The sequence below is a fragment of the Rutidosis leptorrhynchoides genome, chromosome 8 (genome assembly GCF_046630445.1).
Source record: "Rutidosis leptorrhynchoides isolate AG116_Rl617_1_P2 chromosome 8, CSIRO_AGI_Rlap_v1, whole genome shotgun sequence".
NCBI lineage: Eukaryota > Viridiplantae > Streptophyta > Magnoliopsida > Asterales > Asteraceae > Rutidosis > Rutidosis leptorrhynchoides.
The window spans coordinates 2,790,890-2,808,326 of NC_092340.1; the positions used below are offsets into that span (position 1 = coordinate 2,790,890).

At 39.9% G+C, this 17,437-nt stretch overlaps 1 long non-coding RNA gene across 3 annotated transcripts; it reads left to right on the top strand.

Annotated features, from left to right (window-relative positions):
* The first annotated feature begins 1,259 nt into the window (after positions 1-1,259).
* LOC139862153 (uncharacterized) lies at positions 1,260-15,268 on the top strand. 3 transcript variants are annotated; one of them, XR_011764063.1, is made up of 8 exons: positions 1,260-1,423; positions 2,342-2,556; positions 2,776-2,936; positions 3,045-3,085; positions 3,172-3,264; positions 3,345-3,473; positions 14,163-14,477; positions 14,943-15,268. It is a non-coding gene; the product is annotated as an uncharacterized lncRNA (long non-coding RNA). The 3 variants fall into 3 exon arrangements; XR_011764064.1 differs by lacking the exon at positions 1,260-1,423 and having other exon boundaries at positions 2,021-2,556; positions 3,345-3,563; positions 13,902-14,477; XR_011764062.1 differs by lacking the exon at positions 1,260-1,423 and having other exon boundaries at positions 2,021-2,556.
* The last annotated feature ends 2,169 nt before the right edge of the window (positions 15,269-17,437 follow it).

Here is a 17,437-nt window from a genome sequence, read left to right on the forward strand (position 1 = left end):
TTAATATTTAATATTATTAATAATAAAAACACTAATAATATTACTAATAGAAACACTACTAATATTAACGATAACCATAATAATAATAATAATAATAATAATAATAATAATAATAATAATAATAATAATAATAATAATAATAATAATAATAATAATAATAATAATAATTTATATTAATTATGAAAATAACAATTTTTAATGATAAGGTAATAATACTTATAAAAATAATATTAATCACAATAATAACAAAAATTAGAATTTTTAATTCTAGTTATAATAATAATTTTATTAGTAATGATATCAATAATATTAGTTATAACATAGTAAATTAAATGTATCTCATTTCATATATATAATAGTATTAATATTAATATTTATTTTAATAATAATAACAGTAATAAACTATATAACAACTATATTTCAACTTGAAATTAAATTTAGTATTACATATTATTAATTATGTAACGCTTATATTATGTAGTAACATATTTGAATATTTAATATTTATATTATATATATATATATATATATATATATATATATATATATATATATATATATATATATTACAATATATAATATTAATTATGTATAGAAATTATTTATGAACATATATTTATTTTAATGATAGCTTAATTACTCTGTATATTATTTTACATATTTAATTCTACTGATTAATTTACATTTTATTATTTCACATTATTATTTATACATATATACTTTTGTTTATATATATATATATATATATATATATATATATATATATATATATATATATATATATATATATATATATATATATATATATATATATATACACTCTTATTTATGTATCTATATATATTTATTTGTAACTTAATTGTTCGTGAATCGTCAGTAATGGTCGAATGGTAATTGAATACATGAACATAGTTTCAAAGTTTTCGAGACTCAACATTATAGACTTTGCTTATCGTGTCGTTAGCATATAAAGATTAAATTTAAATTTGGTCGGAAGTTTCCGGGTCTTCACATAATTGGAGATTCAGATTTCATTCTCTCACAACATTTCAAAATAACCCTAATTTTACCTCATCGACTCCATTATCAGGTTACACATATCGACTCCATTATCAGGTAATTAATGTCCATCTTTTAGTTTTTGGTTATTTGATTAAATTGTGAAATTATTCATGATTTTTATGTCTACTATTTGGAAAATGGGTTGCAGGTTTTATATCAAAGGTGCACATTTAATTTCTTTGTTAAACTCCTAATCTTGAATAAACCCTATTCAATAAATATTCATTGCTTTTAATTAGTATATACTCTATTTTGCACATCAAATAATCCCACTTATCATGTATCAGCTATTGAACTATAATGGTGATTGAAGATGGTAGATCAGGTTGAAGTAAAATGGGTTGCAAGTTTTACATCAAAGGTACACATTTGATTTTTTTGTTAACTCCTTATCTTGAATAAACCGTATTGAAATAAGTTTCTCAATATACGATAACCGTCCTTGGAGAATGAAGATACATTAAATAAATCACATGGTGGCAGCTTATACAATAAATATTCATTGCTTTTAATTAATATACTCTGTTTTGCACATCAAATAATTCCACTTATCATGTATGGTATGTGGTGAAAGAACCTACACAATGTGTTCGTATGAGTTCATGTTATGGTAAAGGCTCAGGTTGCTATGATTCGGGTCACCTTTTGCCGAAGAATTAATCTTTTGTAAACACACGTTGTCTCAAATATGGATACAAAATCTTATATTTCCTAGCATTATGATATTTTGAATAATGAGTTAGAAGGTTTAATAACTGGTGTTAGAAGGTTCATATAGGTTTTTATGAATAATTTTCATGAATAAAAGCACCTGATTTAGGCATCGAAAATGAATGTAATCGTCTTAAGAGGAAATCAAGTCTATATATGCAAAGGTGATCACTTTTCTAATCACAAAACCTTATTAGCTATGTTATATTTTCGTCTAAGTATATTCATGTTTTGAAGTGTGATTGTTTCTACATCATGCGAAGAATTCATATGAATTAATTTTGTGATCATTAGTCAATTTGTGAATTTAATTCATCTGTACTGATGATGTATCAGTTTTTTGCTCATTTAGGGTAATCCAACTTTACAATGGTCTTTACACGTATTTGTTTTGAAGAAAGTTATTCAAAATATAATGTAATCCCAGCAGAAAATGTTACTTACAGTTAAGGAATATATGAAAAAGTGACAAATGTGCGAGGTGAAATCTAATATCCAATCAAGGTTTGTTGTTAATATAACTGTTAGCATATTTTTCTTTAATCATTTCTGACTTTTTGCTTAATAGGGAATTAATATCTTTAAAGCTCATTGTAAAGTGCTAAAGAAAGCTACTTGATGAAAGGTTATGCTCTTAATACCGGGCTTGCAACACAAGGAATGCCAATGAAGTTTCTCCTGCAAGGATTGTGTGTCTCAACTTTAATCTTCAAAATACAAAAATGCAATTGGGGTTCAAGTTTTAGTGACTAACCCTCGGGAGTTAGAAAGGTTCCGTCAAAGGTAAGGTTGGGTGTTCCTTTGAGAATTGAGAATAAGACTTGAGTCTTACAATAACTGTGTGTCTTCTTTAATATTATTAAAAACTTTGTGTATTTCAAATGCTTGTGTGATCTAACAGCCAAGAGACTACATCAAGACCTTTTTGGTCGATGACACTTAAAATAATTTGTTCTGAAAAATAAAATGGGTTTTTATACTGTTATTTGGTATTTATTGCAGTTCGCCAGAAGAAACAATCTTGCTTGCTCAGTTTACCACTCAAAATCAAACGACCCACATGATCTAAGGAAATGTAGTTTACTTTGTTGCAGTTGATGCATCAGATCTACTTTGTGTTGCTGAATGAGTGTTGTGGATTAGTTCTGTGATCGTTATGGCTGGTAATAATATCATTCGTTATATTAACATGTGATTATTGTTTAGTTAGGTGTTTGATTCATTTTTTGCGTGTTCATGTTCTCAAAATGGTTTATGGTTTTCAACTCAAGAGATCATCTTATGTGAGTTGTGGTGCAACATCCACTAGAAGGTAACTCATTCTGTTAATTCTAATGTAATACTCAATCTGACCCAAGCTCATTTTGACACTCTGTCACGTATTCTCTCACATTTCAGGTACATGAATTGGTTGAACTGAGTGTTGAAGAATTTAAATTAGGTTTATCTCAAGTAAATTATTAGATGAAGAATCTAAAAGCAACAACTCAGGTATGATATCACACCGCATGTTGTTGCGCCACCAATAAATTAATAGAATTCACCCGCATTGTGAAGTGACAATGTTACAGGTTGCTGCTCATTGCTCAACAAGGTTCATATCTAGCTGATTGTTTTAACCGTGTGAAATAATGTACAAAAACTCCAGAAGGTCCTCCGCGTTTTAGAGGGTCGAGCAGGCATAGATTTTTTCCATTCAGGTAAACTACCTTATAGTAACATATTATCGGCTGAAATTTAGGGGCATAAACTGAAAATATATACAACAACCTTTAAGATGATAATTGTAGGTGATCATGCATATTTTAACCGAGGGGTCTTAACATGCTTGCTCAACGTAAAGGAGGGGTTTAAGGATCTTAGAACGTGGCTCTCCGGTCCGGCTACCGTGAATAACCCTGGCCGACATGATGATGTCGGCGGGGTGGCCAAGTGATTAAGTCCACCTTCGATGACGTCCGTCGATCAGAAGGCCCCAAGCAAGGTTGTAGGTACCAGTTAGTAAAGAACTCACCTGTTAACCTTTAGAAGATGATAGAGGATGTAAGTTACGTAGGATGTGTGGTAGAAGATGGCTACGTAACGTGGTATGTTGCTAACGACGATTAGGGTTTGTATTTATAGGCAAACCCTAATTCTAGAACCGTCATAGGATAGTGATAATCGTTTCCATAACCATCTCCCCCGAATCACGGATATAATTATGGAAAAGATATTTGCTCAACCGCCGTAAAGGACCAGATACGGATCCGCATGCCGCATGCCGCATGAGAGCACCCCGCATGCGCACCATAGCGCATGCCCGTGTGTATGTTACATGCGCATGCGGGCTGCGGTATCATTAAGTCCCCCCAGTTTGATGTTATATGACGCAAGTCATATGATATCAAACTATTAAGCGAAAAAGAGAAAACAAAAGGACGACGAGCATTTAATGTCCTCGCGTGCGCCTCGATGCCTGTCACAATCGCAGAAGCCCATTCGGCTGACAAGACATAAAGTAACAATGCCGCAGGCGCGTGCGAACCACGCGCGTGTTTGTAATCATTCTTAACTGACACCACGCGCGATCAGCAAATTCTACCCGTCGATTGCATTACACGTGTATGGCCACGATAACACCATTCCAACCCACGCTCCCCCAATCTTGCCTATAAATAGCCCCAAATCACACACATTTTCACTTTTCCGGTTTCAAGCTTCCCAAATACGCTCTCGCCTTCAAATCCTATCAATTCCGATCAACTCCGTCATATTCCGATCGTCATTTAAAGGTCAGTCGTTCTCCATTCATCTAAAAATGACCAAAGCTAATGAAACTTTCGTAGAGAATGTAGAGTCCAACATAGGCCAGAAAAACATCGACCACTTAGTTAAGCAATACCCCCCTCTTGCGGGTTACAATCCGGTACCACCACTGCCTAGCCAGCGAGCCCATCAGCCACCAGAGAATAAGGTGGCGATCTACGAACATGCTTTTAAGCATGGTAATTTTAGGGTTCCACCCACCGACTTCTTTTTAGGCGTACTAGATCATTTCAAAGTAGGGCTAGGGCAATTGCACCCGTATGCTATAGGCAAAATCGTTCTATTCGAGATGTGGTGTGTTGCACTCGACACAGTACCATTGGTGAAGGTTTTTTGCCACCTATTCCGCTTAGCCAACCACCATAAATCTTGGTTCACCTTCTTCGCACGCCAAAATTTCACAAAAACCCCGAAATCGAATGCGGGAAGTTGGAAAGAAACTTTTTTCTTCGTCGACCAGACCGTAGTAGGCACTGGCTTCCCGCAGACGCTCATTTGGTGCGAGAAGGTAGAAAAAGATGTGAACAAGATGCCAGCGTTGGATGACGAGGAGAAAAGGTTGTTGAAGCAGTGCGTCAACGCACAACTGGCGCACCGTTCGTATGGTAATGTTATGCTGCGGTTGGGGAAGATCTCCGCGTATTGGCCTTGGGAGGATGTGCGGCCGGCCATAGTTGGCCCCGATGGAAAGGGTAGGAATAGCATAAACGCGTACTTACATAAATTTTTGTATATTTTCTAACGCAGGCGTTTATTGTTTGCAGAGATGAGGATGAAGAAGGTGCTTACCGCGGAGGAGATTGCTGGGATCTCTTTCCGCAAGCAGGATGTGGACAAACAGTTAGAGCAGGCAGCTGCTAGCGAACATGTGGAGGAAACGCCGGCGGAGTCAGGCAATAAACGCAAGGCGGCTGGGACGTCCGAGGCTCAGAAGAAGAAGAAGAAGACTCCTAAGCAGCTGGAGGATATGCGCAACGACAATTTTGTTGCCATCGAGCCGCGGTCCGCAGACCTACCTCCCCCCATTAATGGTGAGCGTTTATTTTTTCGCATGTATACCGCGTAGAAAAATCTGCGTACTAATCTGAGTATTTTGCAGAGCATGTGGAGGAGACGCAGCCAACAACACCGCGGGTCAACCCCGAGCTGCAGGCCACTGCCACATCCAAAGACAAGGCGATCCCCGTCGAGTCTGAGTCTACATTACCTCCTCCGCAAGGCAGCTTCCGTGTTGCCAACCTCCGCCAACTTTGCCAGTCCTCTGCAGAAAATGCTGCGGAGCAATCTGCATTCTTGCAGCAAATCTTCCCAGCAGAGTTCCGCGAGCAACTGGCCGCGCTGCCGTTTAGGCAGGCGCTCAACGCCTTTGTCCAGAACGGGCTGGTATTCTTTGGGATGTTTGCGGATCAAGCCCGTCGATCCTCCAGCCTATACGATGTTGCACTGCGCAAAGAGGTGGAGTTGGGTTTGCTGCAGGCAGGTGTAGATCAGGCAAAGAAGGACAGGGACGCTGCTGAGGAGGCCCGCAAAGCTGTTGAATTGACTGCGGCCGAAACCAAGACCCTCTTGATTCAAGAAAGAAAAAAGAATCATGAGCTTGTGGGTGCGGTTGATCAGGCGAAGGGGGAAACTGAGCGAGTGAGGCTGGAGTTGGAAAAGGTCACGAGGGAGAGGGACGATGCGGTTACCAACCGCGAGCTGGCCGAGGCAGATATGACAATGCTGCGCACCGCACTTCCCGCAATTGCGCAGAAAGTGATGGACTCCGAGCCCGTGTCCGACCGGTTTAATGCCTATGTCGATGCGGTCAAGGACCATGAGGTGAACAAGGCTGTGCGGGACGTGATCCAGGCATGCGGCCTAACTCCACCGTTCCCCGACATTGTCCAAAAGAAATTAAAGGAGGGAACGGCCGCGGCGCTGCTGGAGGCGGAAGAGGCAATCAAGTCCATCCCTATCCCTTTGATCAATGCGTTTGCGGCTGACCCGACGATGCCGCTTGATGGGTTTTTGAAGGAGGATTACTAGAGTAGTTTGTGCCGTAAGCCTTAATCTCAGGCAGGTAATTGTAAATGTATTTTGGAGCCCTAAGTCCCATGTTGGGCAGGCATGTGAAACAATTACTTATGTAATAATTTATTTGGATGTGTATATATGTTTGTCTGTTATGCATGCGTGATGTCCTTGTTTATATATCGCGAATCAAAACAAATTATGAACCGCATGCACATGCGCATAGTTAACCACAACTTATGCGTATGCGGATGGTACTGCGTAAAATAAACCAATATTTTAACTTACCTGTAATAATTTAGACTCAAAAGCTACTGCGCTATTGCTTTGTCATGTACTAGAGGTGCACTATTAGTTGTATGGTAAGCAAACGCAACTAAAAACAAACCAATGTTTTTATGCTTAGGAGTTCCTCAAGCAAACCAATGCGAGAGCGATTACGCACAAGCAAACCAATGCTTGTATATTTAAAGTCGACTTTGCAGCCATCTAGTCTGCGTGGCGCTTGGCTAGGGGAAAACCAATTCCCTTCGCCTGCCGTTATTGTCTAGCCTTGTAACCAAACAGGCTTCTGCCGCACGGGGGCTAGAGGACACCCCTTAAGTAGGCAGGAATCGCATACAAAAAATATAAATGGACAACGAAAGTATGCGCATGTAATTATTTTTATTTGGCATTAATTATGATTACAACTGCGACATATCCGAAAGGATGAAAAATAAAATAATGTGCTAAACAAATTGGAGTGATCAAGTCCATCTAGCTACATGTAACATTTTTTCAATAACGTCGCATGCCAAGTGCGTTTCACAGGTTTGCCATCTAATGTCTCTAGATGGTATGCCCCGGTGTTGCTTGCTTTTGCTACCCTGTATGGGCCCTCCCAACGAGGTCCCAGTTTCCCAGTATCTTCCGCATGACTTGCATCGTTCTGGCGCCAAACCAAATCACCGCACTTATAAGTGCGTGAACGCACACGCTGATTGTAATACTTTGCGATTTTCTGCTTGTTATTTGCTTCGTTAACAGCCGCAGAGAGTCTGCGTTCTTCAAGCAGATTAAGATTTTCCCGCAGAGCTTCAGAGTTATTTTGCTCATCAAAGTTTTGTATGCGGAACGTTGGTACCCCAATCTCTGCGGGTACAACAGCTTCTGACCCATAAACCAAACTAAACGGAGTCTCACCAGTGCTTGCTTTGGGTGTGGTTCTATGCGCCCATAAAACCTTTGGAAGCTCATCCACCCAACCAACGCGGTCATGACCCAACCTTGCCTTGATTCCAGCAACTATATCTCGGTTGGTAACTTCGCACTGGCCATTCGCCTGCGGATGCGCAACTGAAGTAAAAGTTTGCTTAATATTAAGCTCCGCACACCAACTGCGAAAAGGATCGCCGGCAAATTGTGTACCGTTATCACTAACAATTTCATTGGGTATGCCGAATCGACAGACAATGTCTTCCCATACAAAATTCCGCACTCTTTTCCCCGAAATTGTTGCCAGCGGTTTCGCTTCGACCCACTTCGTGAAGTAATCGATTGCAACAATTAAGAATTTGACATTTCCTGCGTGTGCAGAGTATGCGTAAGATAATGACGTAAGTAGCATATTTAGCAAATGAATGGCAATATTACCTTGGCCTTTGGGGAATGGTCCGACTATGTCGATCGCCCATTTGCAGAATGGCCATGGTGAGGAGACCGGTATCATTGGATGCGCAGGTGCCCTGCTGATAGGTGCATGTATTTGGCATGATTCGCATTGCTTGACAATACGCGCGGTGTCTGCGTACATAGTAGGCCAATAATAACCTAACCGCATGATTTTTGACACAATGGACCTGTGTCCCGAATGAAGGGCGCATGCACCCTCATGCACCTCGCGTATAACTTCCTCTGCCTCTTTCGGACCTATGCACCTTAAATGCGGTCCCAAATAGTTTTTTCGATACAAGACGTCACCCTCAAGGGCATAAAGCGGTGCCTTTGTGCGGACTTTCTTCGCATCAGAGGAGTCCGCGGGTGAAGTGCCGTCCCGTAAAAAAGCGATGATGGGCGTCATCCACGTTGGGCTTGATTCCTCAACCGGTGCCACTAGAGGCATCATGACAATAGATTTTGCGTTGAGTTCCTCTATTAGAATTTTCTTACCCATATGATCGAAAGCCAAGGCAGCTAGTTTGCTTAGCGCATCCGCCTTCTTATTTTGCCCCCGCATTACGTGCGAGATTTGAAAAGCCTCGAACTGGTCAGCGAGATTATGAACAAGCGATAAATATTGCTGCATAGCAATGTCGTGCGCTTCGAAGTCTCCGCAGACTTGATTGCATACTAGCTTTGAATCCACGTAAGCGTGCAAGATTTTAACATTTAGCTTATGCGCGATGCGCATACCTGCTAGCAGAGCCTCATACTCTGCTTCATTGTTTGTGACAGCAAAATTAAACCGCAGTGCATACGTATGTTCCTCACCGCCTGGACCTGTCAAAATTATACCTGCGCCTGCGCCAGATGCGCTACACGCACCATCGGTGTATAATTCCCATGTTGATAGAACAGGTGCGGGCGGATCTTGATGTTCTGCTGACGCTTCGACATCCGCAGGTATTTCTGCTAGGTAGTCAGCAAGTATTTGGCCCTTAACCGCACTGCGAGAAGAAAAGTTTATTTCATGTTCTCCCAATTCGACTGCCCACTTGGCCATTCGGCCAGAAATCTCGGGCTTGTACAGTACCTAAATGAAATAAAATAATTGCGTTAGTCAATGCGGTAACCCCGGTCATTGCCGCAAAGTAATCATGTACCAACCTGTTTGATTGGCTGATCAGTTAGAACCACAATCGGATGTGCTTGAAAGTATCGGCGCAAACGCCGCGCTGTATGGACAAGCGCATATACTAACTTCTCTATTGGCGAGTAGTTTACTTCGCTTGATGTCAGCGTCTTGCTTACGAAGTAGACCGGCATTTGTGTCTTTTTGCGGTCTGCGATGAGAACTGAACTGATTGCTTCCTTTGATGCCGCAAGGTACAGCGTTAACGTCTCCCCAGGGACTGGCGCAGTAAGTGTTGGTAACTCTGCAAGCACCTTTTTCATCTCCTGAAAGGCTGATTCTGCTTCCTGAGTCCAGACAAAATCCTTTTTCTTCAAACAGTTTTTCAAAGTGTTAAAGAATGGTAGCTGACGCTCTGCGGCTTTTGACAAAAACCGCGTGATTGCTGCGAGCTTCCCAGTGAGACTCTGCACATCTTTCTTTGTTTTCGGAGATGGTAAATTATCAATAGCTTCAATCTTTTTGGGATTAGCCTTGATGCCCCGCGCTGTCACCACATGACCTAGAAACTTGCCTTCCTCCTCTCCAAAGCTACATTTAAGCGGATTAAGCTTCATGTTGATCCTTCGCAGGGACGCAAACGTTTCTAGGATGTCTGCGAGCATGTCTTCTTCGGTGTTGCTTTTGATTACCAAGTCATCGACATACGCTTCAAGATTTCTGCCAATTTGAGGCTTGAATGCTGCGTCAATTACACGCTGATAGGTCGCGCCCGCGTTCTTCAAGCCGAAAGGCATCTTTGTGTAACAATAAATACCCTGCGGCGTATGAAAAGCAGTCTTGTCTTCGTCTTCCGCAGCCATTAGAATTTGGTGATAACCTTTGTATGCGTCCAGAAAGCACTTATATCTGAATCCAGACAAAGATTCAACCTTCCAGTCTATCTCCGGGAGAGGGTAATTGTCTTTAGGACATGCTTTGTTAATGTCTTTAAAATCAACGCACATTCGCCAGTTACCATCAGCCTTTTTTACCAACACCGGATTGGCAACCCATGTTTGATAACGCACTTCGCGTAGAATGTTTGCTTTCACAAGGTTGTCTACTTCTGCGCATAGCCAATCACTGCGGTCTAAAGCCATATGCCGCTTCTTTTGCCTGACAGGTGTGAGCGATGGATTAACATGCAATTTATGTTCCGCAATGTCCCGCGGGACACCTGTCATATCTGATTCGCTCCATGCGAAAACATCTGCGTTTGCGGACAATATACCATGTAACTTAGCCTTGGTTTCAGCTGATAAACCTGCGCCGATTTTTATACGCTTATCTGGATGCAAGCGATTAGCAATGACCGCACTGCTTGCAATCTGCTCCCCGACGCTAGGGATGTTAACTTGCACAACTGACGCACATATCTCAATCTTTTGATGTGACGCCATTGTGGCAACTCCTCCCTTAGTAGGAAACTTAATCAAACCGTGCACTACCGAAGGTATAATGTTAAAACGCCGTATGAAATTTCTTCCCAGTAGCGCATTATATCGCGAAGTCGAGCGAACCACATAAAAGTCAACTAATTCGTTCCTTATTAACTGCGGATTCTTGTCATCTTCGAGCTCTATTAATAACTCTATCCGTCCCACGGGCCATGAGCTTTCTCCGGAAAAACCAGACAGCGTGATATCAGACGGACGTAGCTGCGCCTTCACGTGTGCGGGAAGAAATTGATAGCAATGCTCATACATAATGTCAACCCCGCTCCCAGTGTCGACATGCATGCGCTTGACCTGCACCCCGCAAGAAGGAATGCGGCACTTGATAATGATAGGTTCATTCACCCTGTCAATTGTCATCACAGGAGGGAAAGTGATTGGAAGAAGTTCCCAATCCTGATGATCGTTATACTTTCTTCGCTGACCTAATTTCTCTGCATCAACCATGTTAATGGTTAAATCAGCATTTTTGGTCTTATCCACTTTCTGCCACGCGAAGGTTTTAGTTTTTGACCCCTCTTCTGCGGCCTTCCCTTTATCTTTCTTTGGCGGTTTGAGGTGATCCAACTTACCCGCACGGAGCGCCTCCAGTACCCGTTCCATCAAGTTTTTACACTTATTCGTATCGTGCCCGTAATCATCGTGAAATTCACAATACTTTGTCTTATCCCGCTTACCAAATTCTGTAAGCGGAGTTGGGACCGCGAAGGTCGCGCATACTGGCTCCGTCGCCAAAATTTCTTTGGGCGTTTTGGATAAGCTTTTAAGAAGCGCATAGTTCTGGTTGTTGATGCCGCGCTGATTATTGTTTCGATAATTGCCACTTGATTTCCCTTTATCATTCCTGATAGGACCACCGCTAGGATACCTTCCGCGAGAGTTGTTACCACGATTTTGATCGCGCGAACGATCATCATCGTCCTTCCTCTCGTTGCGTGTGCTAGCTGTTGGAATGTCATTATCTTCGCCACTCCGCATATAGTCGTGGCATTCATTAAGCGCCTCAGCATAAGTTGTTGGGACTGTATGGCGCAGACGCCTTACCAGTGTTGGATGACGTTCTGAGTTTATACCATGTATGAGTCCGGAAATCTGTTGCTCTGGTTTGAGATCTGGTATACGCAGGCACTCATTAGTATACCTTGTGAGAAATTCGCCCAAAGATTCCTTGGACTTCTGCACGATGTCATGGCATTCAATGTGAGTGCGCTTGCGTGGTCTCTGATTCTGATATTGCAGTAAAAACTTTGTCCGCAGATCCATAAACCCGGCAATACTACCCGCCGGCAACTTATTAAACCACTCACGAGCAATACCCTGTAGTGTCATAGGAAATATCTGACAGGCAACCGGATCCACCCAGCCTTGAGTGCGCATTGCGCCTTCGAAGCACTGTAAAAAATCATCTGGATCGGTCAGGCCATTGTAAGTACCCAACGTGCTAGGTATCTTTGGTGCTGATGGAAACGGGTAGGCGGATATATGCGGAGGAAACTTGTCAAAGGTAGTCGGTAGCTCGAAGGGTGGTTTAACAGGATCCCCTTTCAAATTTGCAAAGAAACGCTTCATCATGTCCTGAACAAAGTCAGGTTGTGAAAATAAGTGAACCATATCGGGAGGTGCGGCCTGCATGAATTGACTTGCAAGATTTGCCTGCCCTTGAACATTTTGCCAAGGTTGACCCTGCGTCTGCGGATATGACCAAGGCTCCTGCGTTGGAAAAGAGGGATAACTTGAAGACGCGGAGTACACAGGTGGCTGTAAAGGAAGCGAAACCTGTGGCGCAGATATCTGCGAAACTTGAGGATACACACTTAAAAGCCCAACTGTATGCGCTGTGCTTTGCTGCTGCGCTGTTATCGGCGCCCAATGAGAGTTCGCATCTGGGATGACCCCAAATCCCCAACTATTAAGTAACGCCTGCGCATCCGCAGGAGTTAAAAATTGTGAAACTGGGCGCGGTGGTTGCCAAGGTTGCAACGGTGTAAATGACGAATTCTGCTGAATGCCCTGCGTATGCAGAGGTATTGAAACAGTGGTACTGTAAATAGGTACATGGCCGCAGCAAACCACATGCGGCCCCGTTGTTCTACCGCCAACGCCTGCAAAGATGACCCTTGGATCCACTGTCGAAAAGTCCAGCCGCGTGGTTGTGACTGGTGAGTTTGCTCTTGGCGGTGTGACCCCGTCTGAATATATCGGCTTGTACCTCTGAAAGGGTTCGCCGGATATAGGTGGAGGGTATATCGTGTATCCCGCCTGAGTAGCGGCCTCCGTAGTCATAACCGGTGTATGTTGACTACCAGACGGTGCGTTCTGAACATCTGTTTGGGTATGTTCCGATGATTCCTCGGAAGTCATGATACTGTTAAAGAAAAAATTCAAAAATTTTGTAAATAACGAGTCATACAATTCAAAACCTTAAAAGAAAAAGCAATTAAACAGTCTTGAATTAATTCGACTCTCAATGAAAGCACCACTTGATCATGCATATTTTAACCGAGGGGTCTTAACATGCTTGCTCAACGTAAAGGAGGGGTTTAAGGATCTTAGAACGTGGCTCTCCGGTCCGGCTACCGTGAATAACCCTGGCCGACATGATGATGTCGGCGGGGTGGCCAAGTGATTAAGTCCACCTTCGATGACGTCCGTCGATCAGAAGGCCCCAAGCAAGGTTGTAGGTACCAGTTAGTAAAGAACTCACCTGTTAACCTTTAGAAGATGATAGAGGATGTAAGTTACGTAGGATGTGTGGTAGAAGATGGCTACGTAACGTGGTATGTTGCTAACGACGATTAGGGTTTGTATTTATAGGCAAACCCTAATTCTAGAACCGTCATAGGATAGTGATAATCGTTTCCATAACCATCTCCCCCGAATCACGGATATAATTATGGAAAAGATATTTGCTCAACCGCCGTAAAGGACCAGATACGGATCCGCATGCCGCATGCCGCATGAGAGCACCCCGCATGCGCACCATAGCGCATGCCCGTGTGTATGTTACATGCGCATGCGGGCTGCGGTATCATTAGTAGGTAGTGGCCTGCCTCCAACATATAATTCATTATCAAAGTTCAAATTCTCAAAATGTACCCCTATAGTTGGAAGTTCAAGGCCGACGCTGTTTTTATTTGAATATAGTAAACAAAAAAAAATATAAAACATAAAAAGTAGAAGAAATGAATTATAATGATAATGGAGATTACCGGTCAATACGATGTTTGAGTTTTAACAAGAATTTCTCATTATCTTCTTTTGCAATTTGACAAGTCTTTCTAAAAGATTTTGTTTTTCAGCTAAATCGAGATTCTTGATATTAATCTCTCTTGGTTGGCCTTCTTCTTCGGTTAATATTCCTCTTTCTAATCGAAGCATTTGGACAATCGACTTATGAACAATAGCTTTAAGCATCTGGACAGAAGGCTTTGGACTTTTGGCTTGAATTTGTGTACGTGATTTTTGTTCAGAGTATATGCAATAGTGGTATAGCATCACAGAGGACAAGAGTATATGTATATGGGTTTGGAGTACTTATGCTTGAAGTTATTATAAGTGAGAAGAGGTCTACCGATGCATCCTTCATCGAGAAGGGCCTTATTATTGCTAACCAGGTATGGTTTAATTTCCTTAAATCAAATTTCTGCTAATTTATGTTGTTGAATATTCATTCTCGATTGTTTTGTGCAACGAAAGTACTGTGAATATGACACAAAAAAATTTAAACTGTTTCGTCATTAAAAATATCTTCATCCTTTTTGTAATTCGTCTTTCTTTTTTCCTTTTTTAAGCACACCAAGTGTTTATCAAGTTTGATAAAGCTTTAAGGATTTACAATATACTGTTATGGTTAGTGTCATGCACTATTGAGACTTGACGAGGAATCTCGAAATGCTTCTAATGCGTCGTTATCTTGATTTTTATGAAGTTCGCGTTATTAAATATACCAAAGTAGAATTCAATGGCTAATAGTCGTAATTTAGTATTGATGTTTTACTTTAAACTGTATTCACCTATCAATAATTATGTGTTATGAATCTACAATATGATAAATCATCATGTGTATTTTGTTCTTGTAGAGGTGATGTTGGGGTAGTGGCCATGGAAATATGGATGGTTAAGCAAACTATGATAATGGTCAAGTACAAAAACAATAGGAGTTGGTTGTCTTGACAAGGGTTGGTCTATAATGGTCAAGTACAAAAATAATACTTTAGGAGTTTGCCACCTCATCTAGCATCTACCCATTATCTACTCTTTCAGACTTCGGATAGTATGGAGTATTTTTTCAGATTGATGCACATGATGCAATTGGATGTCTTTTTGATATTATTTGATTAAGTTAAAATCCTCAAGTTTGTTACTTTAACATATTAGTCCATACTCCCTATATAGCTGCAGGTATTGCTCCATAACCTTGAATTATTTTTACTTGAGTTTATCGCTTCATATACTATCTTAAATGTTGGAATTCTTATAAATAGAAGCACAACAATTTGATAAAGTTAGATATAATGATATTACTCCATAATTGTGATAACATGATGGTGTAAAATATTTTTTTTTTGAAAAGGAAGCTTGCATCAGCGTATCATTTATTTCAACGACACTCATCATTTGCACACACACACACGCGCTTTCGGGCATGAAACCCGAACCACACTCTGAGGATCCGACCCTTAAACCATCCCGAGGGGCAGGCGGGCCGGACCTTAGTCCCGGAGCGGGTCGGTAAAACCTTCCCTTTGGGCCACCTTCAAGGAATATATTTCAATTCCTAGAGCGGGTGACGAGGTTCGAACCCGAGACCTCTAGCCCTGCGAGTACACAAGTGTAACCGCGGTACCGCTGGACCGAAGATCCGTTGGTTGGTGTAAAATAATTAATCGACATGATTGTAGTTGTGATAAGATGAATGTAATATATTTTGTTTCGTCATTCTTAATGATAAATCTTACAACATTATTTGATAACTTACATATGTGAACTACTTATTTCATCGAATTTTTATAAAGTTATTGATTTTTATTTGTTACAGATAAATAAATTACGCGTTGTTACCTTGAAACAGATCCAAATAACACTCAAAGTAAAAAAATGGCTTTCACTCTATGCATTTCATCAACACCTTAAAAGATTAGAATCATATAGTGGATTGTAGAAAACTCGACCTAAAATAACTACAAAATCTCGCTGTTTTGTGATATTATGATTTACAACTTTGTATTATTTGTTTATTTTCAATATCAATACACTATTACTTCTAATATTGTTTTGCTTTCTAATTACTTAACAAATACTATAAAAAATACTATTATGGCATAAACAAAAATATTATTTTACTCTTAAAAAAACTCCACGAATTCGCGAGACTTAAGCTAGTAATATTTGATAAAAACTATCTAAATGAATAAACTTAATAATGTATTTTCATTGGTATAACTTTTATAAAGTATTATACAACACAAACAAATATATTTAAAGTTAAAATAAAAATTAAAGACTCTAACGCTGTATTTTCGAGTTCTTTTTTCAGCTGAAAGGAGTGGAAAAGAAAGGGGATGATAGTGTTTTACTATCCTTCCTAATCCGTCCAAATATGGACGGAGAGTGTTGTTAACAAAATATAACTATACTATCCTTTCTAATCCTCTACTCTCTTTTTCTTTCCGCTTAAAATAGAAACTCGTGAATCACTATTATTTTTTAATCTGTCTGTTTTCTTTCCTTTCTGTTGAAACAAAAACTCGAGAATGCAACGTAAAAGTTAATAATGGACACTTTTGATAGAACATGTTGGGTAATAATTAATTTGTATCGTTTAAAAATGAGTCATTTCGTTACAAATTATTTCACCAGGTCACTCAAAATATTGTTATTTTAAATTATGCTGATAATTTTTATTTTTTTTGTAATTTCTACGATAAATTTTTTTTTTTAGTTTTTACCACGATAATTTACTTTTTATAGTTTCTACCACGATAATTTATTTTTATTAAGGTTTTTTTTTTCTAAAAAAAAAAAAAAGCCAAATTTCTAAAACCATTTTATTTTTATTAAGTTATTTACAAATACAATGATCATGCTTTCCTAAAACCATACGGTCCATACCCCCCGGCAATTGAGTTCTGTTGATCACAGTATAAATAGGAAAGATGAGGTGGCATGTTTATCAAATTCAATGGTGATTCAACTGTGGGAGCGCAGCATTAACAACACACTAAATTGTACTATATTCTATTCTATAGAATTTAAAAATAATTAACGATTACACCAACATTTATATTCCTAACTGAGTACTATTAGATTGAACAACATCACATATCACAAATGATTATTATTGATCAGTAACTAATAAACGAGACCCACCATTAGATGAAAATATAGAAGATATAAAGCAAACAGAGATACAGTTAAGCGAGAGTTAAACTAATGATCAACCGAAATATACAATTGACAGCAACATTTCTAACTAGGATTAAATTATCCGTCTGTTAATTAATCTCAACAAAATACCAGAAAATGTAATTACGGAGTAACAAATAACTTAAAGGTGCATAATCTCCACATGCAA